This window comes from Lepisosteus platostomus, chromosome 8, assembly GCF_059453375.1.
Source record: "Lepisosteus platostomus isolate fLepPlt1 chromosome 8, fLepPlt1.hap1, whole genome shotgun sequence".
In the NCBI taxonomy this organism is placed as follows: Eukaryota; Metazoa; Chordata; class Actinopteri; order Semionotiformes; family Lepisosteidae; genus Lepisosteus; species Lepisosteus platostomus.
The window spans coordinates 14236165-14256979 of record NC_142618.1 but is presented as its reverse complement, the minus strand read 5'-3'; the positions used below and the strand labels follow the sequence as shown (position 1 = coordinate 14256979).

The 20815-nt window shown below is 52.9% G+C and overlaps 41 non-coding genes across 41 annotated transcripts; 26 read left to right on the top strand and 15 right to left on the bottom strand.

Moving 5' to 3' along the window:
• Positions 1-32: 32 nt before the first annotated feature.
• trnag-ccc (transfer RNA glycine (anticodon CCC)) lies at positions 33-103 on the top strand. Its single transcript has one exon. It is a non-coding gene; the product is annotated as a tRNA-Gly (tRNA).
• A 487-nt stretch (positions 104-590) lies between these two features.
• On the bottom strand, positions 591-678 carry trnay-gua (transfer RNA tyrosine (anticodon GUA)). Its single transcript is given in 2 exon segments — positions 591-626; positions 642-678. It is a non-coding gene; the product is annotated as a tRNA-Tyr (tRNA).
• A 207-nt stretch (positions 679-885) lies between these two features.
• On the top strand, positions 886-958 carry trnak-uuu (transfer RNA lysine (anticodon UUU)). Its single transcript has one exon. It is a non-coding gene; the product is annotated as a tRNA-Lys (tRNA).
• A 347-nt stretch (positions 959-1305) lies between these two features.
• On the top strand, positions 1306-1376 carry trnag-ccc (transfer RNA glycine (anticodon CCC)). The gene has a single exon. It is a non-coding gene; the product is annotated as a tRNA-Gly (tRNA).
• A 488-nt stretch (positions 1377-1864) lies between these two features.
• trnay-gua (transfer RNA tyrosine (anticodon GUA)) lies at positions 1865-1952 on the bottom strand. Its single transcript is given in 2 exon segments — positions 1865-1900; positions 1916-1952. It is a non-coding gene; the product is annotated as a tRNA-Tyr (tRNA).
• A 627-nt stretch (positions 1953-2579) lies between these two features.
• trnag-ccc (transfer RNA glycine (anticodon CCC)) lies at positions 2580-2650 on the top strand. The gene has a single exon. It is a non-coding gene; the product is annotated as a tRNA-Gly (tRNA).
• Positions 2651-3138: 488 nt separating this feature from the next.
• Positions 3139-3226, bottom strand: trnay-gua (transfer RNA tyrosine (anticodon GUA)). Its single transcript is given in 2 exon segments — positions 3139-3174; positions 3190-3226. It is a non-coding gene; the product is annotated as a tRNA-Tyr (tRNA).
• A 207-nt stretch (positions 3227-3433) lies between these two features.
• Positions 3434-3506, top strand: trnak-uuu (transfer RNA lysine (anticodon UUU)). The gene has a single exon. It is a non-coding gene; the product is annotated as a tRNA-Lys (tRNA).
• Positions 3507-3853: 347 nt separating this feature from the next.
• On the top strand, positions 3854-3924 carry trnag-ccc (transfer RNA glycine (anticodon CCC)). Its single transcript has one exon. It is a non-coding gene; the product is annotated as a tRNA-Gly (tRNA).
• A 488-nt stretch (positions 3925-4412) lies between these two features.
• Positions 4413-4500, bottom strand: trnay-gua (transfer RNA tyrosine (anticodon GUA)). The gene is given in 2 exon segments: positions 4413-4448; positions 4464-4500. It is a non-coding gene; the product is annotated as a tRNA-Tyr (tRNA).
• Positions 4501-5130: 630 nt separating this feature from the next.
• trnag-ccc (transfer RNA glycine (anticodon CCC)) lies at positions 5131-5201 on the top strand. The gene has a single exon. It is a non-coding gene; the product is annotated as a tRNA-Gly (tRNA).
• Positions 5202-5669: 468 nt separating this feature from the next.
• On the bottom strand, positions 5670-5757 carry trnay-gua (transfer RNA tyrosine (anticodon GUA)). Its single transcript is given in 2 exon segments — positions 5670-5705; positions 5721-5757. It is a non-coding gene; the product is annotated as a tRNA-Tyr (tRNA).
• A 207-nt stretch (positions 5758-5964) lies between these two features.
• On the top strand, positions 5965-6037 carry trnak-uuu (transfer RNA lysine (anticodon UUU)). The gene has a single exon. It is a non-coding gene; the product is annotated as a tRNA-Lys (tRNA).
• Positions 6038-6384: 347 nt separating this feature from the next.
• Positions 6385-6455, top strand: trnag-ccc (transfer RNA glycine (anticodon CCC)). Its single transcript has one exon. It is a non-coding gene; the product is annotated as a tRNA-Gly (tRNA).
• Positions 6456-6943: 488 nt separating this feature from the next.
• trnay-gua (transfer RNA tyrosine (anticodon GUA)) lies at positions 6944-7031 on the bottom strand. The gene is given in 2 exon segments: positions 6944-6979; positions 6995-7031. It is a non-coding gene; the product is annotated as a tRNA-Tyr (tRNA).
• A 207-nt stretch (positions 7032-7238) lies between these two features.
• trnak-uuu (transfer RNA lysine (anticodon UUU)) lies at positions 7239-7311 on the top strand. The gene has a single exon. It is a non-coding gene; the product is annotated as a tRNA-Lys (tRNA).
• Positions 7312-7659: 348 nt separating this feature from the next.
• trnag-ccc (transfer RNA glycine (anticodon CCC)) lies at positions 7660-7730 on the top strand. Its single transcript has one exon. It is a non-coding gene; the product is annotated as a tRNA-Gly (tRNA).
• Positions 7731-8218: 488 nt separating this feature from the next.
• Positions 8219-8306, bottom strand: trnay-gua (transfer RNA tyrosine (anticodon GUA)). Its single transcript is given in 2 exon segments — positions 8219-8254; positions 8270-8306. It is a non-coding gene; the product is annotated as a tRNA-Tyr (tRNA).
• Positions 8307-8933: 627 nt separating this feature from the next.
• On the top strand, positions 8934-9004 carry trnag-ccc (transfer RNA glycine (anticodon CCC)). Its single transcript has one exon. It is a non-coding gene; the product is annotated as a tRNA-Gly (tRNA).
• Positions 9005-9492: 488 nt separating this feature from the next.
• Positions 9493-9580, bottom strand: trnay-gua (transfer RNA tyrosine (anticodon GUA)). The gene is given in 2 exon segments: positions 9493-9528; positions 9544-9580. It is a non-coding gene; the product is annotated as a tRNA-Tyr (tRNA).
• A 207-nt stretch (positions 9581-9787) lies between these two features.
• On the top strand, positions 9788-9860 carry trnak-uuu (transfer RNA lysine (anticodon UUU)). Its single transcript has one exon. It is a non-coding gene; the product is annotated as a tRNA-Lys (tRNA).
• Positions 9861-10207: 347 nt separating this feature from the next.
• On the top strand, positions 10208-10278 carry trnag-ccc (transfer RNA glycine (anticodon CCC)). Its single transcript has one exon. It is a non-coding gene; the product is annotated as a tRNA-Gly (tRNA).
• A 488-nt stretch (positions 10279-10766) lies between these two features.
• Positions 10767-10854, bottom strand: trnay-gua (transfer RNA tyrosine (anticodon GUA)). Its single transcript is given in 2 exon segments — positions 10767-10802; positions 10818-10854. It is a non-coding gene; the product is annotated as a tRNA-Tyr (tRNA).
• A 627-nt stretch (positions 10855-11481) lies between these two features.
• Positions 11482-11552, top strand: trnag-ccc (transfer RNA glycine (anticodon CCC)). Its single transcript has one exon. It is a non-coding gene; the product is annotated as a tRNA-Gly (tRNA).
• A 488-nt stretch (positions 11553-12040) lies between these two features.
• Positions 12041-12128, bottom strand: trnay-gua (transfer RNA tyrosine (anticodon GUA)). Its single transcript is given in 2 exon segments — positions 12041-12076; positions 12092-12128. It is a non-coding gene; the product is annotated as a tRNA-Tyr (tRNA).
• Positions 12129-12755: 627 nt separating this feature from the next.
• Positions 12756-12826, top strand: trnag-ccc (transfer RNA glycine (anticodon CCC)). Its single transcript has one exon. It is a non-coding gene; the product is annotated as a tRNA-Gly (tRNA).
• A 488-nt stretch (positions 12827-13314) lies between these two features.
• trnay-gua (transfer RNA tyrosine (anticodon GUA)) lies at positions 13315-13402 on the bottom strand. Its single transcript is given in 2 exon segments — positions 13315-13350; positions 13366-13402. It is a non-coding gene; the product is annotated as a tRNA-Tyr (tRNA).
• A 207-nt stretch (positions 13403-13609) lies between these two features.
• Positions 13610-13682, top strand: trnak-uuu (transfer RNA lysine (anticodon UUU)). The gene has a single exon. It is a non-coding gene; the product is annotated as a tRNA-Lys (tRNA).
• Positions 13683-14029: 347 nt separating this feature from the next.
• On the top strand, positions 14030-14100 carry trnag-ccc (transfer RNA glycine (anticodon CCC)). The gene has a single exon. It is a non-coding gene; the product is annotated as a tRNA-Gly (tRNA).
• Positions 14101-14588: 488 nt separating this feature from the next.
• On the bottom strand, positions 14589-14676 carry trnay-gua (transfer RNA tyrosine (anticodon GUA)). The gene is given in 2 exon segments: positions 14589-14624; positions 14640-14676. It is a non-coding gene; the product is annotated as a tRNA-Tyr (tRNA).
• Positions 14677-15303: 627 nt separating this feature from the next.
• On the top strand, positions 15304-15374 carry trnag-ccc (transfer RNA glycine (anticodon CCC)). The gene has a single exon. It is a non-coding gene; the product is annotated as a tRNA-Gly (tRNA).
• Positions 15375-15862: 488 nt separating this feature from the next.
• Positions 15863-15950, bottom strand: trnay-gua (transfer RNA tyrosine (anticodon GUA)). The gene is given in 2 exon segments: positions 15863-15898; positions 15914-15950. It is a non-coding gene; the product is annotated as a tRNA-Tyr (tRNA).
• Positions 15951-16157: 207 nt separating this feature from the next.
• trnak-uuu (transfer RNA lysine (anticodon UUU)) lies at positions 16158-16230 on the top strand. Its single transcript has one exon. It is a non-coding gene; the product is annotated as a tRNA-Lys (tRNA).
• A 347-nt stretch (positions 16231-16577) lies between these two features.
• trnag-ccc (transfer RNA glycine (anticodon CCC)) lies at positions 16578-16648 on the top strand. Its single transcript has one exon. It is a non-coding gene; the product is annotated as a tRNA-Gly (tRNA).
• Positions 16649-17430: 782 nt separating this feature from the next.
• trnak-uuu (transfer RNA lysine (anticodon UUU)) lies at positions 17431-17503 on the top strand. The gene has a single exon. It is a non-coding gene; the product is annotated as a tRNA-Lys (tRNA).
• Positions 17504-17851: 348 nt separating this feature from the next.
• Positions 17852-17922, top strand: trnag-ccc (transfer RNA glycine (anticodon CCC)). Its single transcript has one exon. It is a non-coding gene; the product is annotated as a tRNA-Gly (tRNA).
• Positions 17923-18410: 488 nt separating this feature from the next.
• On the bottom strand, positions 18411-18498 carry trnay-gua (transfer RNA tyrosine (anticodon GUA)). Its single transcript is given in 2 exon segments — positions 18411-18446; positions 18462-18498. It is a non-coding gene; the product is annotated as a tRNA-Tyr (tRNA).
• Positions 18499-19026: 528 nt separating this feature from the next.
• trnag-ccc (transfer RNA glycine (anticodon CCC)) lies at positions 19027-19097 on the top strand. The gene has a single exon. It is a non-coding gene; the product is annotated as a tRNA-Gly (tRNA).
• Positions 19098-19585: 488 nt separating this feature from the next.
• On the bottom strand, positions 19586-19673 carry trnay-gua (transfer RNA tyrosine (anticodon GUA)). Its single transcript is given in 2 exon segments — positions 19586-19621; positions 19637-19673. It is a non-coding gene; the product is annotated as a tRNA-Tyr (tRNA).
• A 207-nt stretch (positions 19674-19880) lies between these two features.
• Positions 19881-19953, top strand: trnak-uuu (transfer RNA lysine (anticodon UUU)). Its single transcript has one exon. It is a non-coding gene; the product is annotated as a tRNA-Lys (tRNA).
• A 347-nt stretch (positions 19954-20300) lies between these two features.
• Positions 20301-20371, top strand: trnag-ccc (transfer RNA glycine (anticodon CCC)). The gene has a single exon. It is a non-coding gene; the product is annotated as a tRNA-Gly (tRNA).
• The last annotated feature ends 444 nt before the right edge of the window (positions 20372-20815 follow it).

Genomic DNA, 20815 nt, shown 5'->3' with positions numbered 1-20815 from the left:
TAAAATGTGGTGTGAGCAAGCTCTCTCCGTGGGCGCCAGTGGTGTAGTGGTATCATGCAAGATTCCCATTCTTGCGACCCGGGTTCGATTCCCGGGTGGCGCAGCCTGGGCTCTAGCTTGTGGGCCTGGCACTGATTAATGGGTGAGGTGTGGCTCTGGGTGATTGGTGGCCCCTGCTGGGGAAATGTTTGCATATCAAAGCATCAACATATTCAGTAGGAGGAAGTGGTTACTGGATGAATGACCATCAATACAGAAGGTGCTGCTTGCTTTCTGGGGCTATACCTTGCCTCCTTTTTAACAGCTTTGTACTCAAACGTCTACTGCAATGGTGAGGCTTACAGAAAGGGTGCCGGCGATGGGCTCCACCGAGCGCCTCCTTTAGTCTCACTTGTCTTTGCGACTAGGTTTTGAGCGCACCAGCACTGACGCAGTGTTTTGCAAAAGGAAAGCTTAGCAGACGCGAGCAGTAAATGCAGAATTCTAAAGACGGCGACTCCGCTCTAATGTCTGACCGCCTTACGGGCCAAGCGAGAGAGAGGTTTGCTCATTTTCTTCTTTTTTGATTGTCAAGGGCCAAAACAGTAGCGTCCCTCGAGCCGGATTCGAACCAGCGACCTAAGGATGTCCGGCCTTCTCCACTACAGTCCTCCGCTCTACCAACTGAGCTATCGAGGGAGCCGTGCGTGTTCTCTCTCTGACGTTCACAGCCCGAGGCAGGGTGGAGTTCCTGTTCTTTGGAAAGCACAGCACTGTGTCATGTTGGATCTAACAGAGATTCCTGGGCTCGTTGTCGTTTCCTCGGCTTGCTCTCTTCAGTGGACCAAACATGTGGCCTTTGAGGATCCTGTATGTCCCTGCTGCTGCTCCTGCTTCTGTCGTAGAGCCCGGATAGCTCAGTCGGTAGAGCATCAGACTTTTAATCTGAGGGTCCAGGGTTCAAGTCCCTGTTCGGGTGTTATGGTGACTCAGGTCTAAGCCCCATCCCCCGGGCTTTTGTTTGCGGCCCTCCTCATTGCAAGGGCACAGAATTCCGCATTAGCAGCGCAGAGGTCCTTGTGTGGTGTTTGTCCTGGACGGAGTCAAAGGGGCCTGGAAGACGACAGTGAAACAATGGTGGTACGTCTTTGGCATTTTTTTCCTCTTCCGTCGGCTCTTCTCGTTGCAAATTCCCAAAGCTTCAAATTAGGCAGGGCAGAGGTAATTGTGGGGTGTGTGGGCTGGGCAAAAAGAAGGGCTTTGCTCCCTTTGGCCTGTGAGAGGATAAGAGGCTTAAACTGTGGTGTGAGCAAGCTCTCTCCGTGGGCGCCAGTGGTGTAGTGGTATCATGCAAGATTCCCATTCTTGCGACCTGGGTTAGATTCCCGGCTGGCGCAGCCTGGGCTCTAGCTTGTGGGCCTGGCACTGATTAATGGGTGAGGTGTGGCTCTGGGTGATTGGTGACCCCTGCTGGGGAAATGTTTGCATATCAAAGCATCAACATATTGAGTAGGAGGAAGTGGTTACTGGATGAATGACCATCAATACAGAAGGTGCTGCTTGCTTTCTGGGGCTATACCTTGCCTCCTTTTTAACAGCTTTGTACTCAAACGTCTACTGCAATGGTGAGGCTTACAGAAAGGGTGCCGGCGATGGGCTCCACCGAGCGCCTCCTTTAGTCTCACTTGTCTTTGCGACTAGGTTTTGAGCGCACCAGCGCTGACGCAGTGTTTTGCAAAAGGAAAGCTTAGCAGACGCGAGCAGTAGAATGCAGAATTCTAAAGACGGCGACTCCGCTCTAATGTCTGACCGCCTTACGGGCCAAGCGAGAGAGAGGTTTGCTCATTTTCTTCTTTTTTGATTGTCAAGGGCCAAAACAGTAGCGTCCCTCGAGCCGGATTCGAACCAGCGACCTAAGGATGTCCGGCCTTCTCCACTACAGTCCTCCGCTCTACCAACTGAGCTATCGAGGGAGCCGTGCGTGTCCTCTCTCTGACGTTCACAGCCCGAGGCAGGGTGGAGTTCCTGTTCTTTGGAAAGCACAGCACTGTGTCATGTTGGATCTAACAGAGATTCCTGGGCTCGTTGTCGTTTCCTCGGCTTGCTCTCTTCAGTGGACCAAACATGTGGCCTTTGAGGATCCTGTATGTCCCTGCTGCTGCTCCTGCTTCTGTCGTAGAGCCCGGATAGCTCAGTCGGTAGAGCATCAGACTTTTAATCTGAGGGTCCAGGGTTCAGGTCCCTGTTTGGGTGTTATGGTGACTCAGGTCTAAGCCCCACCCCCCGGGCTTTTGTTTGCGGCCCTCCTCATTGCAAGGCCACAGAATTCCGCATTAGCAGCGCAGAGGTCCTTGTGTGGTGTTTGTCCTGGACGGAGTCAAAGGGGCCTGGAAGACGACAGTGAAACAATGGTGGTACGTCTTTGGCATTTTTTTCCTCTTCCGTCGGCTCTTCTCGTTGCAAATTCCCAAAGCTTCAAATTAGGCAGGGCAGAGGTAATTGTGGGGTGTGTGGGCTGGGCAAAAAGAAGGGCTTTGCTCCCTTTGGCCTGTGAGAGGATAAGAGGCTTAAACTGTGGTGTGAGCAAGCTCTCTCCGTGGGCGCCAGTGGTGTAGTGGTATCATGCAAGATTCCCATTCTTGCGACTCGGGTTCGATTCCCGGCTGGTGCAGCCTGGGCTCTAGCTTGTGGGCCTGGCACTGATTAATGGGTGAGGTGTGGCTCTGGGTGATTGGTGGCCCCTGCTGGGGAAATGTTTGCATATCAAAGCATCAACATATTGAGTAGGAGGAAGTGGTTACTGGATGAATGACCATCAATACAGAAGGTGCTGCTTGCTTTCTGGGGCTATACCTTGCCTCCTTTTTAACAGCTTTGTACTCAAACGTCTACTGCAATGGTGAGGCTTACAGAAAGGGTGCCGGCGATGGGCTCCACCGAGCGCCTCCTTTAGTCTCACTTGTCTTTGCGACTAGGTTTTGAGCGCACCAGCGCTGACGCAGTGTTTTGCAAAAGGAAAGCTTAGCAGACGCGAGCAGTAGAATGCAGAATTCTAAAGACGGCGACTCCGCTCTAATGTCTGACCGCCTTACGGTCCAAGCGAGAGAGAGGTTTGCTCATTTTCTTCTTTTTTGATTGTCAAGGGCCAAAACAGTAGCGTCTCTCGAGCCGGATTCGAACCAGCGACCTAAGGATGTCCAGCCTTCTCCACTACAGTCCTCCGCTCTACCAACTGAGCTATCGAGGGAGCCGTGCGTGTCCTCTCTCTGACGTTCACAGCCCGAGGCAGGGTGGAGTTCCTGTTCTTTGGAAAGCACAGCACTGTGTCATGTTGGATCTAACAGAGATTCCTGGGCTCGTTGTCGTTTCCTCGGCTTGCTCTCTTCAGTGGACCAAACATGTGGCCTTTGAGGATCCTGTATGTCCCTGCTGCTGCTCCTGCTTCTGTCGTAGAGCCCGGATAGCTCAGTCGGTAGAGCATCAGACTTTTAATCTGAGGGTCCAGGGTTCAAGTCCCTGTTCGGGTGTTATGGTGACTCAGGTCTAAGCCCCATCCCCCGGGCTTTTGTTTGCGGCCCTCCTCATTGCAAGGGCACAGAATTCCGCATTAGCAGCGCAGAGGTCCTTGTGTGGTGTTTGTCCTGGACGGAGTCAAAGGGGCCTGGAAGACGACAGTGAAACAATGGTGGTACGTCTTTGGCATTTTTTTCCTCTTCCGTCGGCTCTTCTCGTTGCAAATTCCCAAAGCTTCAAATTAGGCAGGGCAGAGGTAATTGTGGGGTGTGTGGGCTGGGCAAAAAGAAGGGCTTTGCTCCCTTTGGCCTGTGAGAGGATAAGAGGCTTAAACTGTGGTGTGAGCAAGCTCTCTCCGTGGGCGCCAGTGGTGTAGTGGTATCATGCAAGATTCCCATTCTTGCGACCTGGGTTCGATTCCCGGCTGGCGCAGCCTGGGCTCTAGCTTGTGGGCCTGGCACTGATTAATGGGTGAGGTGTGGCTCTGGGTGATTGGTGACCCCTGCTGGGGAAATGTTTGCATATCAAAGCATCAACATATTGAGTAGGAGGAAGTGGTTACTGGATGAATGACCATCAATACAGAAGGTGCTGCTTGCTTTCTGGGGCTATACCTTGCCTCCTTTTTAACAGCTTTGTACTCAAACGTCTACTGCAATGGTGAGGCTTACAGAAAGGGTGCCGGCGATGGGCTCCACCGAGCGCCTCCTTTAGTCTCACTTGTCTTTGCGACTAGGTTTTGAGCGCACCAGCGCTGACGCAGTGTTTTGCAAAAGGAAAGCTTAGCAGACGCGAGCAGTAGAATGCAGAATTCTAAAGACGGCGACTCCGCTCTAATGTCTGACCGCCTTACGGGCCAAGCGAGAGAGAGGTTTGCTCATTTTCTTCTTTTTTGATTGTCAAGGGCCAAAACAGTAGCGTCCCTCGAGCCGGATTCGAACCAGCGACCTAAGGATGTCCGGCCTTCTCCACTACAGTCCTCCGCTCTACCAACTGAGCTATCGAGGGAGCCGTGCGTGTCCTCTCTCTGACGTTCACAGCCCGAGGCAGGGTGGAGTTCCTGTTCTTTGGAAAGCACAGCACTGTGTCATGTTGGATCTAACAGAGATTCCTGGGCTCGTTGTCGTTTCCTCGGCTTGCTCTCTTCAGTGGACCAAACATGTGGCCTTTGAGGATCCTGTATGTCCCTGCTGCTGCTCCTCCTGCTTCTGTCGTAGAGCCCGGATAGCTCAGTCGGTAGAGCATCAGACTTTTAATCTGAGGGTCCAGGGTTCAGGTCCCTGTTTGGGTGTTATGGTGACTCAGGTCTAAGCCCCACCCCCCGGGCTTTTGTTTGCGGCCCTCCTCATTGCAAGGCCACAGAATTCCGCATTAGCAGCGCAGAGGTCCTTGTGTGGTGTTTGTCCTGGACGGAGTCAAAGGGGCCTGGAAGACGACAGTGAAACAATGGTGGTACGTCTTTGGCATTTTTTTCCTCTTCCGTCGGCTCTTCTCGTTGCAAATTCCCAAAGCTTCAAATTAGGCAGGGCAGAGGTAATTGTGGGGTGTGTGGGCTGGGCAAAAAGAAGGGCTTTGCTCCCTTTGGCCCGTGAGAGGATAAGAGGCTTAAACTGTGGTGTGAGCAAGCTCTCTCCGTGGGCGCCAGTGGTGTAGTGGTATCATGCAAGATTCCCATTCTTGCGACCCGGGTTCGATTCCCGGCTGGCGCAGCCTGGCACTGATTAATGGGTGAGGTGTGGCTCTGGGTGATTGGTGGCCCCTGCTGGGGAAATGTTTGCATATCAAAGCATCAACATATTGAGTAGGAGGAAGTGGTTACTGGATGAATGACCATCAATACAGAAGGTGCTGCTTGCTTTCTGGGGCTATACCTTGCCTCCTTTTTAACAGCTTTGTACTCAAACGTCTACTGCAATGGTGAGGCTTACAGAAAGGGTGCCGGCGATGGGCTCCACCGAGCGCCTCCTTTAGTCTCACTTGTCTTTGCGACTAGGTTTTGAGCGCACCAGCGCTGACGCAGTGTTTTGCCAAAGGAAAGCTTAGCAGACGCGAGCAGTAGAATGCAGAATTCTAAAGACGGCGACTCCGCTCTAATGTCTGACCGCCTTACGGGCCAAGCGAGAGAGAGGTTTGCTCATTTTCTTCTTTTTTGATTGTCAAGGGCTAAAACAGTAGCGTCCCTCGAGCCGGATTCGAACCAGCGACCTAAGGAGGTCCGGCCTTCTCCACTACAGTCCTCCGCTCTACCAACTGAGCTATCGAGGGAGCCGTGCGTGTCCTCTCTCTGACGTTCACAGCCCGAGGCAGGGTGGAGTTCCTGTTCTTTGGAAAGCACAGCACTGTGTCATGTTGGATCTAACAGAGATTCCTGGGCTCGTTGTCGTTTCCTCGGCTTGCTCTCTTCAGTGGACCAAACATGTGGCCTTTGAGGATCCTGTATGTCCCTGCTGCTGCTCCTGCTTTTGTCGTAGAGCCCGGATAGCTCAGTCGGTAGAGCATCAGACTTTTAATCTGAGGGTCCAGGGTTCAAGTCCCTGTTCGGGTGTTATGGTGACTCAGGTCTAAGCCCCACCCCCCGGGCTTTTGTTTGCGGCCCTCCTCGTTGCAAGGGCACAGACTTCCGCATTAGCAGCGCAGAGGTCCTTGTGTGGTGTTTGTCCTGGACGGAGTCAAAGGGGCCTGGAAGACGACAGTGAAACAATGGTGGTACGTCTTTGGCATTTTTTTCCTCTTCCGTCGGCTCTTCTCGTTGCAAATTCCCAAAGCTTCAAATTAGGCAGGGCAGAGGTAATTGTGGGGTGTGTGGGCTGGGCAAAAAGAAGGGCTTTGCTCCCTTTGGCCTGTGAGAGGATAAGAGGCTTAAACTGTGGTGTGAGCAAGCTCTCTCCGTGGGCGCCAGTGGTGTAGTGGTATCATGCAAGATTCCCATTCTTACGACCCGGGTTCGATTCCCGGCTGGCGCAGCCTGGGCTCTAGCTTGTGGGCCTGACACTGATTAATGGGTGAGGTGTGGCTCTGGGTGATTGGTGGCCCCTGCTGGGGAAATGTTTGCATATCAAAGCATCAACATATTGAGTAGGAGGAAGTGGTTACTGGATGAATGACCATCAATACAGAAGGTGCTGCTTGCTTTCTGGGGCTATACCTTGCCTCCTTTTTAACAGCTTTGTACTCAAACGTCTACTGCAATGGTGAGGCTTACAGAAAGGGTGCCGGCGATGGGCTCCACCGAGCGCCTCCTTTAGTCTCACTTGTCTTTGCGACTAGGTTTTGAGCGCACCAGCGCTGACGCAGTGTTTTGCAAAAGGAAAGCTTAGCAGACGCGAGCAGTAGAATGCAGAATTCTAAAGACGGCGACTCCGCTCTAATGTCTGACCGCCTTACGGTCCAAGCGAGAGAGAGGTTTGCTCATTTTCTTCTTTTTTGATTGTCAAGGGCCAAAACAGTAGCGTCCCTCGAGCCGGATTCGAACCAGCGACCTAAGGATGTCCGGCCTTCTCCACTACAGTCCTCCGCTCTACCAACTGAGCTATCGAGGGAGCCGTGCGTGTCCTCTCTCTGACGTTCACAGCCCGAGGCAGGGTGGAGTTCCTGTTCTTTGGAAAGCACAGCACTGTGTCATGTTGGATCTAACAGAGATTCCTGGTCTCGTTGTCGTTTCCTCGGCTTGCTCTCTTCAGTGGACCAAACATGTGGCCTTTGAGGATCCTGTATGTCCCTGCTGCTGCTCCTGCTTCTGTCGTAGAGCCCGGATAGCTCAGTCGGTAGAGCATCAGACTTTTAATCTGAGGGTCCAGGGTTCAAGTCCCTGTTCGGGTGTTATGGTGACTCAGGTCTAAGCCCCACCCCCCGGGCTTTTGTTTGCGGCCCTCCTCGTTGCAAGGGCACAGAATTCCGCATTAGCAGCGCAGAGGTCCTTGTGTGGTGTTTGTCCTGGACGGAGTCAAAGGGGCCTGGAAGACGACAGTGAAACAATGGTGGTACGTCTTTGGCATTTTTTTCCTCTTCCGTCGGCTCTTCTCGTTGCAAATTCCCAAAGCTTCAAATTAGGCAAGGGCAGAGGTAATTGTGGGGTGTGTGGGCTGGGCAAAAAGAAGGGCTTTGCTCCCTTTGGCCTTTGAGAGGATAAGAGGCTTAAACTGTGGTGTGAGCAAGCTCTCTCCGTGGGCGCCAGTGGTGTAGTGGTATCATGCAAGATTCCCATTCTTGCGACCCGGGCTCGATTCCCGGCTGTCGCAGCCTGGACTCTAGCTTGTGGGCCTGGCACTGATTAATGGGTGAGGTGTGGCTCTGGGTGATTGGTGGCCCCTGCTGGGGAAATGTTTGCATATCAAAGCATCAACATATTGAGTAGGAGGAAGTGGTTACTGGATGAATGACCATCAATACAGAAGGTGCTGCTTGCTTTCTGGGGCTATACCTTGCCTCCTTTTTAACAGCTTTGTACTCAAACGTCTACTGCAATGGTGAGGCTTACAGAAAGGGTGCCGGCGATGGGCTCCACCGAGCGCCTCCTTTAGTCTCACTTGTCTTTGCGACTAGGTTTTGAGCGCACCAGCGCTGACGCAGGGTTTTGCCAAAGGAAAGCTTAGCAGACGCGAGCAGTAGAATGCAGAATTCTAAAGACGGCGACTCCGCTCTAATGTCTGACCGCCTTACGGGCCAAGCGAGAGAGAGGTTTGCTCATTTTCTTCTTTTTTGATTGTCAAGGGCCAAAACAGTAGCGTCCCTCGAGCCGGATTCGAACCAGCGACCTAAGGATGTCCGGCCTTCTCCACTACAGTCCTCCGCTCTACCAACTGAGCTATCGAGGGAGCCGTGCGTGTCCTCTCTCTGACGTTCACAGCCCGAGGCAGGGTGGAGTTCCTGTTCTTTGGAAAGCACAGCACTGTGTCATGTTGGATCTAACATAGATTCCTGGGCTCGTTGTCGTTTCCTCGGCTTGCTCTCTTCAGTGGACCAAACATGTGGCCTTTGAGGATCCTGTATGTCCCTGCTGCTGCTCCTGCTTTTGTCGTAGAGCCCGGATAGCTCAGTCGGTAGAGCATCAGACTTTTAAACTGAGGGTCCAGGGTTCAAGTCCCTGTTCGGGTGTTATGGTGACTCAGGTCTAAGCCCCATCCCCCGGGCTTTTGTTTGCGGCCCTCCTCATTGCAAGGGCACAGAATTCCGCATTAGCAGCGCAGAGGTCCTTGTGTGGTGTTTGTCCTGGACGGAGTCAAAGGGGCCTGGAAGACGACAGTGAAACAATGGTGGTACGTCTTTGGCATTTTTTTCCTCTTCCGTCGGCTCTTCTCGTTGCAAATTCCCAAAGCTTCAAATTAGGCAGGGCAGAGGTAATTGTGGGGTGTGTGGGCTGGGCAAAAAGAAGGGCTTTGCTCCCTTTGGCCTGTGAGAGGATAAGAGGCTTAAACTGTGGTGTGAGCAAGCTCTCTCCGTGGGCGCCAGTGGTGTAGTGGTATCATGCAAGATTCCCATTCTTACGACCCGGGTTCGATTCCCGGCTGGCGCAGCCTGGGCTCTAGCTTGTGGGCCTGGCACTGATTAATGGGTGAGGTGTGGCTCTGGGTGATTGGTGGCCCCTGCTGGGGAAATGTTTGCATATCAAAGCATCAACATATTGAGTAGGAGGAAGTGGTTACTGGATGAATGACCATCAATACAGAAGGTGCTGCTTGCTTTCTGGGGCTATACCTTGCCTCCTTTTTAACAGCTTTGTACTCAAACGTCTACTGCAATGGTGAGGCTTACAGAAAGGGTGCCGGCGATGGGCTCCACCGAGCGCCTCTTTTAGTCTCACTTGTCTTTGCGATTAGGTTTTGAGCGCACCAGCGCTGACGCAGTGTTTTGCAAAAGGAAAGCTTAGCAGACGCGAGCAGTAGAATGCAGAATTCTAAAGACGGCGACTCCGCTCTAATGTCTGACCGCCTTACGGTCCAAGCGAGAGAGAGGTTTGCTCATTTTCTTCTTTTTTGATTGTCAAGGGCCAAAACAGTAGCGTCCCTCGAGCCGGATTCGAACCAGCGACCTAAGGATGTCCGGCCTTCTCCACTACAGTCCTCCGCTCTACCAACTGAGCTATCGAGGGAGCCGTGCGTGTCCTCTCTCTGACGTTCACAGCCCGAGGCAGGGTGGAGTTCCTGTTCTTTGGAAAGCACAGCACTGTGTCATGTTGGATCTAACAGAGATTCCTGGGCTCGTTGTCGTTTCCTCGGCTTGCTCTCTTCAGTGGACCAAACATGTGGCCTTTGAGGATCCTGTATGTCCCTGCTGCTGCTCCTGCTTCTGTCGCAGAGCCCGGATAGCTCAGTCGGTAGAGCATCAGACTTTTAATCTGAGGGTCCAGGGTTCAAGTCCCTGTTCGGGTGTTATGGTGACTCAGGTCTAAGCCCCACCCCCCGGGCTTTTGTTTGCGGCCCTCCTCATTGCAAGGGCACAGAATTCCGCATTAGCAGCGCAGAGGTCCTTGTGTGGTGTTTGTCCTGGACGGAGTCAAAGGGGCCTGGAAGACGACAGTGAAACAATGGTGGTACGTCTTTGGCATTTTTTTCCTCTTCCGTCGGCTCTTCTCGTTGCAAATTCCCAAAGCTTCAAATTAGGCAGGGCAGAGGTAATTGTGGGGTGTGTGGGCTGGGCAAAAAGAAGGGCTTTGCTCCCTTTGGCCTGTGAGAGGATAAGAGGCTTAAACTGTGGTGTGAGCAAGCTCTCTCCGTGGGCGCCAGTGGTGTAGTGGTATCATGCAAGATTCCCATTCTTGCGACCCGGGTTCGATTCCGGGCTGGCGCAGCCTGGGCTCTAGCTTGTGGGCCTGGCACTGATTAATGGGTGAGGTGTGGCTCTGGGTGATTGGTGGCCCCTGCTGGGGAAATGTTTGCATATCAAAGCATCAACATATTGAGTAGGAGGAAGTGGTTACTGGATGAATGACCATCAATACAGAAGGTGCTGCTTGCATTCTGGGGCTATACCTTGCCTCCTTTTTAACAGCTTTGTACTCAAACGTCTACTGCAATGGTGAGGCTTACAGAAAGGGTGCCGGCGATGGGCTCCACCGAGCGCCTCCTTTAGTCTCACTTGTCTTTGCGACTAGGTTTTGAGCGCACCAGCGCTGACGCAGTGTTTTGCAAAAGGAAAGCTTAGCAGACGCGAGCAGTAGAATGCAGAATTCTAAAGACGGCGACTCCGCTCTAATGTCTGACCGCCTTACGGTCCAAGCGAGAGAGAGGTTTGCTCATTTTCTTCTTTTTTGATTGTCAAGGGCCAAAACAGTAGCGTCCCTCGAGCCGGATTCAAACCAGCGACCTAAGGATGTCCGACCTTCTCCACTACAGTCCTCCGCTCTACCAACTGAGCTATCGAGGGAGCCGTGCGTGTCCTCTCTCTGACGTTCACAGCCCGAGGCAGGGTGGAGTTCCTGTTCTTTGGAAAGCACAGCACTGTGTCATGTTGGATCTAACAGAGATTCCTGGGCTCGTTGTCGTTTCCTCGGCTTGCTCTCTTCAGTGGACCAAACATGTGGCCTTTGAGGATCCTGTATGTCCCTGCTGCTGCTCCTGCTTCTGTCGTAGAGCCCGGATAGCTGAGTCGGTAGAGCATCAGACTTTTAATCTGAGGGTCCAGGGTTCAAGTCCCTGTTCGGGTGTTATGGTGACTCAGGTCTAAGCCCCACCCCCCGGGCTTTTGTTTGCGGCCCTCCTCATTGCAAGGGCACAGAATTCCGCATTAGCAGCGCAGAGGTCCTTGTGTGGTGTTTGTCCTGGACGGAGTCAAAGGGGCCTGGAAGACGACAGTGAAACAATGGTGGTACGTCTTTGGCATTTTTTTCCTCTTCCGTCGGCTCTTCTCGTTGCAAATTCCCAAAGCTTCAAATTAGGCAGGGCAGAGGTAATTGTGGGGTGTGTGGGCTGGGCAAAAAGAAGGGCTTTGCTCCCTTTGGCCTGTGAGAGGATAAGAGGCTTAAACTGTGGTGTGAGCAAGCTCTCTCCGTGGGCGCCAGTGGTGTAGTGGTATCATGCAAGATTCCCATTCTTGCGACCCGGGTTCGATTCCCGGCTGGCGCAGCCTGGGCTCTAGCTTGTGGGCCTGGCACTGATTAATGGGTGAGGTGTGGCTCTGGGTGATTGGTGGCCCCTGCTGGGGAAATGTTTGCATATCAAAGCATCAACATATTGAGTAGGAGGAAGTGGTTACTGGATGAATGACCATCAATACAGAAGGTGCTGCTTGCATTCTGGGGCTATACCTTGCCTCCTTTTTAACAGCTTTGTACTCAAACGTCTACTGCAATGGTGAGGCTTACAGAAAGGGTGCCGGCGATGGGCTCCACCGAGCGCCTCCTTTAGTCTCACTTGTCTTTGCGACTAGGTTTTGAGCGCACCAGCGCTGACGCAGTGTTTTGCAAAAGGAAAGCTTAGCAGACGCGAGCAGTAGAATGCAGAATTCTAAAGACGGCGACTCCGCTCTAATGTCTGACCGCCTTACGGTCCAAGCGAGAGAGAGGTTTGCTCATTTTCTTCTTTTTTGATTGTCAAGGGCCAAAACAGTAGCGTCCCTCGAGCCGGATTCAAACCAGCGACCTAAGGATGTCCGACCTTCTCCACTACAGTCCTCCGCTCTACCAACTGAGCTATCGAGGGAGCCGTGCGTGTCCTCTCTCTGACGTTCACAGCCCGAGGCAGGGTGGAGTTCCTGTTCTTTGGAAAGCACAGCACTGTGTCATGTTGGATCTAACAGAGATTCCTGGGCTCGTTGTCGTTTCCTCGGCTTGCTCTCTTCAGTGGACCAAACATGTGGCCTTTGAGGATCCTGTATGTCCCTGCTGCTGCTCCTGCTTCTGTCGTAGAGCCCGGATAGCTGAGTCGGTAGAGCATCAGACTTTTAATCTGAGGGTCCAGGGTTCAAGTCCCTGTTCGGGTGTTATGGTGACTCAGGTCTAAGCCCCACCCCCCGGGCTTTTGTTTGCGGCCCTCCTCATTGCAAGGGCACAGAATTCCGCATTAGCAGCGCAGAGGTCCTTGTGTGGTGTTTGTCCTGGACGGAGTCAAAGGGGCCTGGAAGACGACAGTGAAACAATGGTGGTACGTCTTTGGCATTTTTTTCCTCTTCCGTCGGCTCTTCTCGTTGCAAATTCCCAAAGCTTCAAATTAGGCAGGGCAGAGGTAATTGTGGGGTGTGTGGGCTGGGCAAAAAGAAGGGCTTTGCTCCCTTTGGCCTGTGAGAGGATAAGAGGCTTAAACTGTGGTGTGAGCAAGCTCTCTCCGTGGGCGCCAGTGGTGTAGTGGTATCATGCAAGATTCCCATTCTTGCGACCCGGGTTCGATTCCCGGCTGGCGCAGCCTGGGCTCTAGCTTGTGGGCCTGGCACTGATTAATGGGTGAGGTGTGGCTCTGGGTGATTGGTGGCCCCTGCTGGGGAAATGTTTGCATATCAAAGCATCAACATATTGAGTAGGAGGAAGTGGTTACTGGATGAATGACCATCAATACAGAAGGTGCTGCTTGCTTTCTGGGGCTATACCTTGCCTCCTTTTTAACAGCTTTGTACTCAAACGTCTACTGCAATGGTGAGGCTTACAGAAAGGGTGCCGGCGATGGGCTCCACCGAGCGCCTCCTTTAGTCTCACTTGTCTTTGCGACTAGGTTTTGAGCGCACCAGCGCTGACGCAGTGTTTTGCAAAAGGAAAGCTTAGCAGACGCGAGCAGTAGAATGCAGAATTCTAAAGACGGCGACTCCGCTCTAATGTCTGACCGCCTTACCGTCCAAGCGAGAGAGAGGTTTGCTCATTTTCTTCTTTTTTGATTGTCAAGGGCCAAAACAGTAGCGTCTCTCGAGCCGGATTCGAACCAGCGGCCTAAGGATGTCCGGCCTTCTCCACTACAGTCCTCCACTCTACCAACTGAGCTATCGAGGGAGCCGTGTGTGTCCTCTCTCTGACGTTCACAGCCCGAGGCAGGGTGGAGTTCCTGTTCTTTGGAAAGCACAGCACTGTGTCATGTTGGATCTAACAGAGATTCCTGGGCTCGTTGTCGTTTCCTCGGCTTGCTCTCTTCAGTGGACCAAACATGTGGCCTTTGAGGATCCTGTATGTCCCTGCTGCTGCTCCTGCTCCTGTCGTAGAGCCCGGATAGCTCAGTCGGTAGAGCATCAGACTTTTAATCTGAGGGTCCAGGGTTCAAGTCCCTGTTCGGGTGTTATGGTGACTCAGGTCTAAGCCCCACCCCCCGGGCTTTTGTTTGCGGCCCTCCTCATTGCAAGGCCACAGAATTCCGCATTAGCAGCGCAGAGGTCCTTGTGTGGTGTTTGTCCTGGACGGAGTCAAAGGGGCCTGGAAGACGACAGTGAAACAATGGTGGTACGTCTTTGGCATTTTTTTCCTCTTCCGTCGGCTCTTCTCGTTGCAAATTCCCAAAGCTTCAAATTAGGCAGGGCAGAGGTAATTGTGGGGTGTGTGGGCTGGGCAAAAAGAAGGGCTTTGCTCCCTTTGGCCTGTGAGAGGATAAGAGGCTTAAACTGTGGTGTGAGCAAGCTCTCTCCGTGGGCGCCAGTGGTGTAGTGGTATCATGCAAGATTCCCATTCTTGCGACCCGGGTTCGATTCCCGGCTGGCGCAGCCTGGGCTCTAGCTTGTGGGCCTGGCACTGATTAATGGGTGAGGTGTGGCTCTGGGTGATTGGTGGCCCCTGCTGGGGAAATGTTTGCATATCAAAGCATCAACATATTGAGTAGGAGGAAGTGGTTACTGGATGAATGACCATCAATACAGAAGGTGCTGCTTGCTTTCTGGGGCTATACCTTGCCTCCTTTTTAACAGCTTTGTACTCAAACGTCTACTGCAATGGTGAGGCTTACAGAAAGGGTGCCGGCGATGGGCTCCACCGAGCGCCTCCTTTAGTCTCACTTGTCTTTGCGACTAGGTTTTGAGCGCACCAGCGCTGACGCAGTGTTTTGCAAAAGGAAAGCTTAGCAGACGCGAGCAGTAGAATGCAGAATTCTAAAGACGGCGACTCCGCTCTAATGTCTGACCGCCTTACGGTCCAAGCGAGAGAGAGGTTTGCTCATTTTCTTCTTTTTTGATTGTCAAGGGCCAAAACAGTAGCGTCCCTCGAGCCGGATTCGAACCAGCGACCTAAGGATGTCCGGCCTTCTCCACTACAGTCCTCCGCTCTACCAACTGAGCTATCGAGGGAGCCGTGCGTGTCCTCTCTCTGACGTTCACAGCCCGAGGCAGGGTGGAGTTCCTGTTCTTTGGAAAGCACAGCACTGTGTCATGTTGGATCTAACAGAGATTCCTGGGCTCGTTGTCGTTTCCTCGGCTTGCTCTCTTCAGTGGACCAAACATGTGGCCTTTGAGGATCCTGTATGTCCCTGCTGCTGCTCCTGCTTCTGTCGTAGAGCCCGGATAGCTGAGTCGGTAGAGCATCAGACTTTTAATCTGAGGGTCCAGGGTTCAGGTCCCTGTTCGGGTGTTATGGTGACTCAGGTCTAAGCCCCACCCCCCGGGCTTTTGTTTGCGGCCCTCCTCATTGCAAGGCCACAGAATTCCGCATTAGCAGCGCAGAGGTCCTTGTGTGGTGTTTGTCCTGGACGGAGTCAAAGGGGCCTGGAAGACGACAGTGCAACAATGGTGGTACGTCTTTGGCATTTTTTTCCTCTTCCGTCGGCTCTTCTCGTTGCAAATTCCCAAAGCTTCAAATTAGGCAGGGCAGAGGTAATTGTGGGGTGTGTGGGCTGGGCAAAAAGAAGGGCTTTGCTCCCTTTGGCCTGTGAGAGGATAAGAGGCTTAAACTGTGGTGTGAGCAAGCTCTCTCCGTGGGCGCCAGTGGTGTAGTGGTATCATGCAAGATTCCCATTCTTGCGACCCGGGTTCGATTCCCGGCTGGCGCAGCCTGGGCTCTAGCTTGTGGGCCTGGCACTGATTAATGGGTGAGGTGTGGCTCTGGGTGATTGGTGGCCCCTGCTGGGGAAATGTTTGCATATCAAAGCATCAACATATTGAGTAGGAGGAAGTGGTTACTGGATGAATGACCATCAATACAGAAGGTGCTGCTTGCTTTCTGGGGCTATACCTTGCCTCCTTTTTAACAGCTTTGTACTCAAACGTCTACTGCAATGGTGAGGCTTACAGAAAGGGTGCCGGCGATGGGCTCCACCGAGCGCCTCCTTTAGTCTCACTTGTCTTTGCGACTAGGTTTTGAGCGCACCAGCGCTGACGCAGTGTTTTGCCAAAGGAAAGCTTAGCAGACGCGAGCAGTAGAATGCAGAATTCTAAAGACGGCGACTCCGCTCTAATGTCTGACCGCCTTACGGGCCAAGCGAGAGAGAGGTTTGCTCATTTTCTTCTTTTTTGATTGTCAAGGGCTAAAACAGTAGCGTCCCTCGAGCCGGATTCGAACCAGCGACCTAAGGAGGTCCGGCCTTCTCCACTACAGTCCTCCGCTCTACCAACTGAGCTATCGAGGGAGCCGTGCGTGTCCTCTCTCTGACGTTCACAGCCCGAGGCAGGGTGGAGTTCCGGTTCTTTGGAAAGCACAGCACTGTGTCATGTTGGATCTAACAGAGATTCCTGGGCTCGTTGTCGTTTCCTCGGCTTGCTCTCTTCAGTGGACCAAACATGTGGCCTTTGAGGATCCTGTATGTCCCTGCTGCTGCTCCTGCTTTTGTCGTAGAGCCCGGATAGCTCAGTCGGTAGAGCATCAGACTTTTAATCTGAGGGTCCAGGGTTCAAGTCCCTGTTCGGGTGTTATGGTGACTCAGGTCTAAGCCCCACCCCCCGGGCTTTTGTTTGCGGCCCTCCTCGTTGCAAGGGCACAGACTTCCGCATTAGCAGCGCAGAGGTCCTTGTGTGGTGTTTGTCCTGGACGGAGTCAAAGGGGCCTGGAAGACGACAGTGAAACAATGGTGGTACGTCTTTGGCATTTTTTTCCTCTTCCGTCGGCTCTTCTCGTTGCAAATTCCCAAAGCTTCAAATTAGGCAGGGCAGAGGTAATTGTGGGGTGTGTGGGCTGGGCAAAAAGAAGGGCTTTGCTCCCTTTGGCCTGTGAGAGGATAAGAGGCTTAAACTGTGGTGTGAGCAAGCTCTCTCCGTGGGCGCCAGTGGTGTAGTGGTATCATGCAAGATTCCCATTCTTACGACCCGGGTTCGATTCCCGGCTGGCGCAGCCTGGGCTCTAGCTTGTGGGCCTGACACTGATTAATGGGTGAGGTGTGGCTCTGGGTGATTGGTGGCCCCTGCTGGGGAAATGTTTGCATATCAAAGCATCAACATATTGAGTAGGAGGAAGTGGTTACTGGATGAATGACCATCAATACAGAAGGTGCTGCTTGCTTTCTGGGGCTATACCTTGCCTCCTTTTTAACAGCTTTGTACTCAAACGTCTACTGCAATGGTGAGGCTTACAGAAAGGGTGCCGGCGATGGGCTCCACCGAGCGCCTCCTTTAGTCTCACTTGTCTTTGCGACTAGGTTTTGAGCGCACCAGCGCTGACGCAGTGTTTTGCAAAAGGAAAGCTTAGCAGACGCGAGCAGTAGAATGCAGAATTCTAAAGACGGCGACTCCGCTCTAATGTCTGACCGCCTTACGGTCCAAGCGAGAGAGAGGTTTGCTCATTTTCTTCTTTTTTGATTGTCAAGGGCCAAAACAGTAGCGTCCCTCGAGCCGGATTCGAACCAGCGACCTAAGGATGTCCGGCCTTCTCCACTACAACCTCCGCTCTACCAACTGAGCTATCAAGGGAGCCGTGCGTGTCCTCTCTCTGACGTTCACAGCCCGAGGCAGGGTGGAGTTCCTGTTCTTTGGAAAGCACAGCACTGTGTCATGTTGGATCTAACAGAGATTCCTGGTCTCGTTGTCGTTTCCTCGGCTTGCTCTCTTCAGTGGACCAAACATGTGGCCTTTGAGGATCCTGTATGTCCCTGCTGCTGCTCCTGCTTCTGTCGTAGAGCCCGGATAGCTCAGTCGGTAGAGCATCAGACTTTTAATCTGAGGGTCCAGGGTTCAAGTCCCTGTTCGGGTGTTATGGTGACTCAGGTCTAAGCCCCACCCCCCGGGCTTTTGTTTGCGGCCCTCCTCGTTGCAAGGGCACAGAATTCCGCATTAGCAGCGCAGAGGTCCTTGTGTGGTGTTTGTCCTGGACGGAGTCAAAGGGGCCTGGAAGACGACAGTGAAACAATGGTGGTACGTCTTTGGCATTTTTTTCCTCTTCCGTCGGCTCTTCTCGTTGCAAATTCCCAAAGCTTCAAATTAGGCAAGGGCAGAGGTAATTGTGGGGTGTGTGGGCTGGGCAAAAAGAAGGGCTTTGCTCCCTTTGGCCTTTGAGAGGATAAGAGGCTTAAACTGTGGTGTGAGCAAGCTCTCTCCGTGGGCGCCAGTGGTGTAGTGGTATCATGCAAGATTCCCATTCTTGCGACCCGGGCTCGATTCCCGGCTGTCGCAGCCTGGACTCTAGCTTGTGGGCCTGGCACTGATTAATGGGTGAGGTGTGGCTCTGGGTGATTGGTGGCCCCTGCTGGGGAAATGTTTGCATATCAAAGCATCAACATATTGAGTAGGAGGAAGTGGTTACTGGATGAATGACCATCAATACAGAAGGTGCTGCTTGCTTTCTGGGGCTATACCTTGCCTCCTTTTTAACAGCTTTGTACTCAAACGTCTACTGCAATGGTGAGGCTTACAGAAAGGGTGCCGGCGATGGGCTCCACCGAGCGCCTCCTTTAGTCTCACTTGTCTTTGCGACTAGGTTTTGAGCGCACCAGCGCTGACGCAGGGTTTTGCCAAAGGAAAGCTTAGCAGACGCGAGCAGTAGAATGCAGAATTCTAAAGACGGCGACTCCGCTCTAATGTCTGACCGCCTTACGGGCCAAGCGAGAGAGAGGTTTGCTCATTTTCTTCTTTTTTGATTGTCAAGGGCCAAAACAGTAGCGTCCCTCGAGCCGGATTCGAACCAGCGACCTAAGGATGTCCGGCCTTCTCCACTACAGTCCTCCGCTCTACCAACTGAGCTATCGAGGGAGCCGTGCGTGTCCTCTCTCTGACGTTCACAGCCCGAGGCAGGGTGGAGTTCCTGTTCTTTGGAAAGCACAGCACTGTGTCATGTTGGATCTAACATAGATTCCTGGGCTCGTTGTCGTTTCCTCGGCTTGCTCTCTTCAGTGGACCAAACATGTGGCCTTTGAGGATCCTGTATGTCCCTGCTGCTGCTCCAGGTCTAAGCCCCACCCCCCGGGCTTTTGTTTGCGGCCCTCCTCGTTGCAAGGGCACAGAATTCCGCATTAGCAGCGCAGAGGTCCTTGTGTGGTGTTTGTCCTGGACGGAGTCAAAGGGGCCTGGAAGACGACAGTGAAACAATGGTGGTACGTCTTTGGCATTTTTTTCCTCTTCCGTCGGCTCTTCTCGTTGCAAATTCCCAAAGCTTCAAATTAGGCAAGGGCAGAGGTAATTGTGGGGTGTGTGGGCTGGGCAAAAAGAAGGGCTTTGCTCCCTTTGGCCTTTGAGAGGATAAGAGGCTTAAACTGTGGTGTGAGCAAGCTCTCTCCGTGGGCGCCAGTGGTGTAGTGGTATCATGCAAGATTCCCATTCTTGCGACCCGGGCTCGATTCCCGGCTGTCGCAGCCTGGACTCTAGCTTGTGGGCCTGGCACTGATTAATGGGTGAGGTGTGGCTCTGGGTGATTGGTGGCCCCTGCTGGGGAAATGTTTGCATATCAAAGCATCAACATATTGAGTAGGAGGAAGTGGTTACTGGATGAATGACCATCAATACAGAAGGTGCTGCTTGCTTTCTGGGGCTATACCTTGCCTCCTTTTTAACAGCTTTGTACTCAAACGTCTACTGCAATGGTGAGGCTTACAGAAAGGGTGCCGGCGATGGGCTCCACCGAGCGCCTCCTTTAGTCTCACTTGTCTTTGCGACTAGGTTTTGAGCGCACCAGCGCTGACGCAGGGTTTTGCCAAAGGAAAGCTTAGCAGACGCGAGCAGTAGAATGCAGAATTCTAAAGACGGCGACTCCGCTCTAATGTCTGACCGCCTTACGGGCCAAGCGAGAGAGAGGTTTGCTCATTTTCTTCTTTTTTGATTGTCAAGGGCCAAAACAGTAGCGTCCCTCGAGCCGGATTCGAACCAGCGACCTAAGGATGTCCGGCCTTCTCCACTACAGTCCTCCGCTCTACCAACTGAGCTATCGAGGGAGCCGTGCGTGTCCTCTCTCTGACGTTCACAGCCCGAGGCAGGGTGGAGTTCCTGTTCTTTGGAAAGCACAGCACTGTGTCATGTTGGATCTAACATAGATTCCTGGGCTCGTTGTCGTTTCCTCGGCTTGCTCTCTTCAGTGGACCAAACATGTGGCCTTTGAGGATCCTGTATGTCCCTGCTGCTGCTCCTGCTTTTGTCGTAGAGCCCGGATAGCTCAGTCGGTAGAGCATCAGACTTTTAATCTGAGGGTCCAGGGTTCAAGTCCCTGTTCGGGTGTTATGGTGACTCAGGTCTAAGCCCCATCCCCCGGGCTTTTGTTTGCGGCCCTCCTCATTGCAAGGGCACAGAATTCCGCATTAGCAGCGCAGAGGTCCTTGTGTGGTGTTTGTCCTGGACGGAGTCAAAGGGGCCTGGAAGACGACAGTGAAACAATGGTGGTACGTCTTTGGCATTTTTTTCCTCTTCCGTCGGCTCTTCTCGTTGCAAATTCCCAAAGCTTCAAATTAGGCAGGGCAGAGGTAATTGTGGGGTGTGTGGGCTGGGCAAAAAGAAGGGCTTTGCTCCCTTTGGCCTGTGAGAGGATAAGAGGCTTAAACTGTGGTGTGAGCAAGCTCTCTCCGTGGGCGCCAGTGGTGTAGTGGTATCATGCAAGATTCCCATTCTTACGACCCGGGTTCGATTCCCGGCTGGCGCAGCCTGGGCTCTAGCTTGTGGGCCTGGCACTGATTAATGGGTGAGGTGTGGCTCTGGGTGATTGGTGGCCCCTGCTGGGGAAATGTTTGCATATCAAAGCATCAACATATTGAGTAGGAGGAAGTGGTTACTGGATGAATGACCATCAATACAGAAGGTGCTGCTTGCTTTCTGGGGCTATACCTTGCCTCCTTTTTAACAGCTTTGTACTCAAACGTCTACTGCAATGGTGAGGCTTACAGAAAGGGTGCCGGCGATGGGCTCCACCGAGCGCCTCTTTTAGTCTCACTTGTCTTTGCGATTAGGTTTTGAGCGCACCAGCGCTGACGCAGTGTTTTGCAAAAGGAAAGCTTAGCAGACGCGAGCAGTAGAATGCAGAATTCTAAAGACGGCGACTCCGCTCTAATGTCTGACCGCCTTACGGTCCAAGCGAGAGAGAGGTTTG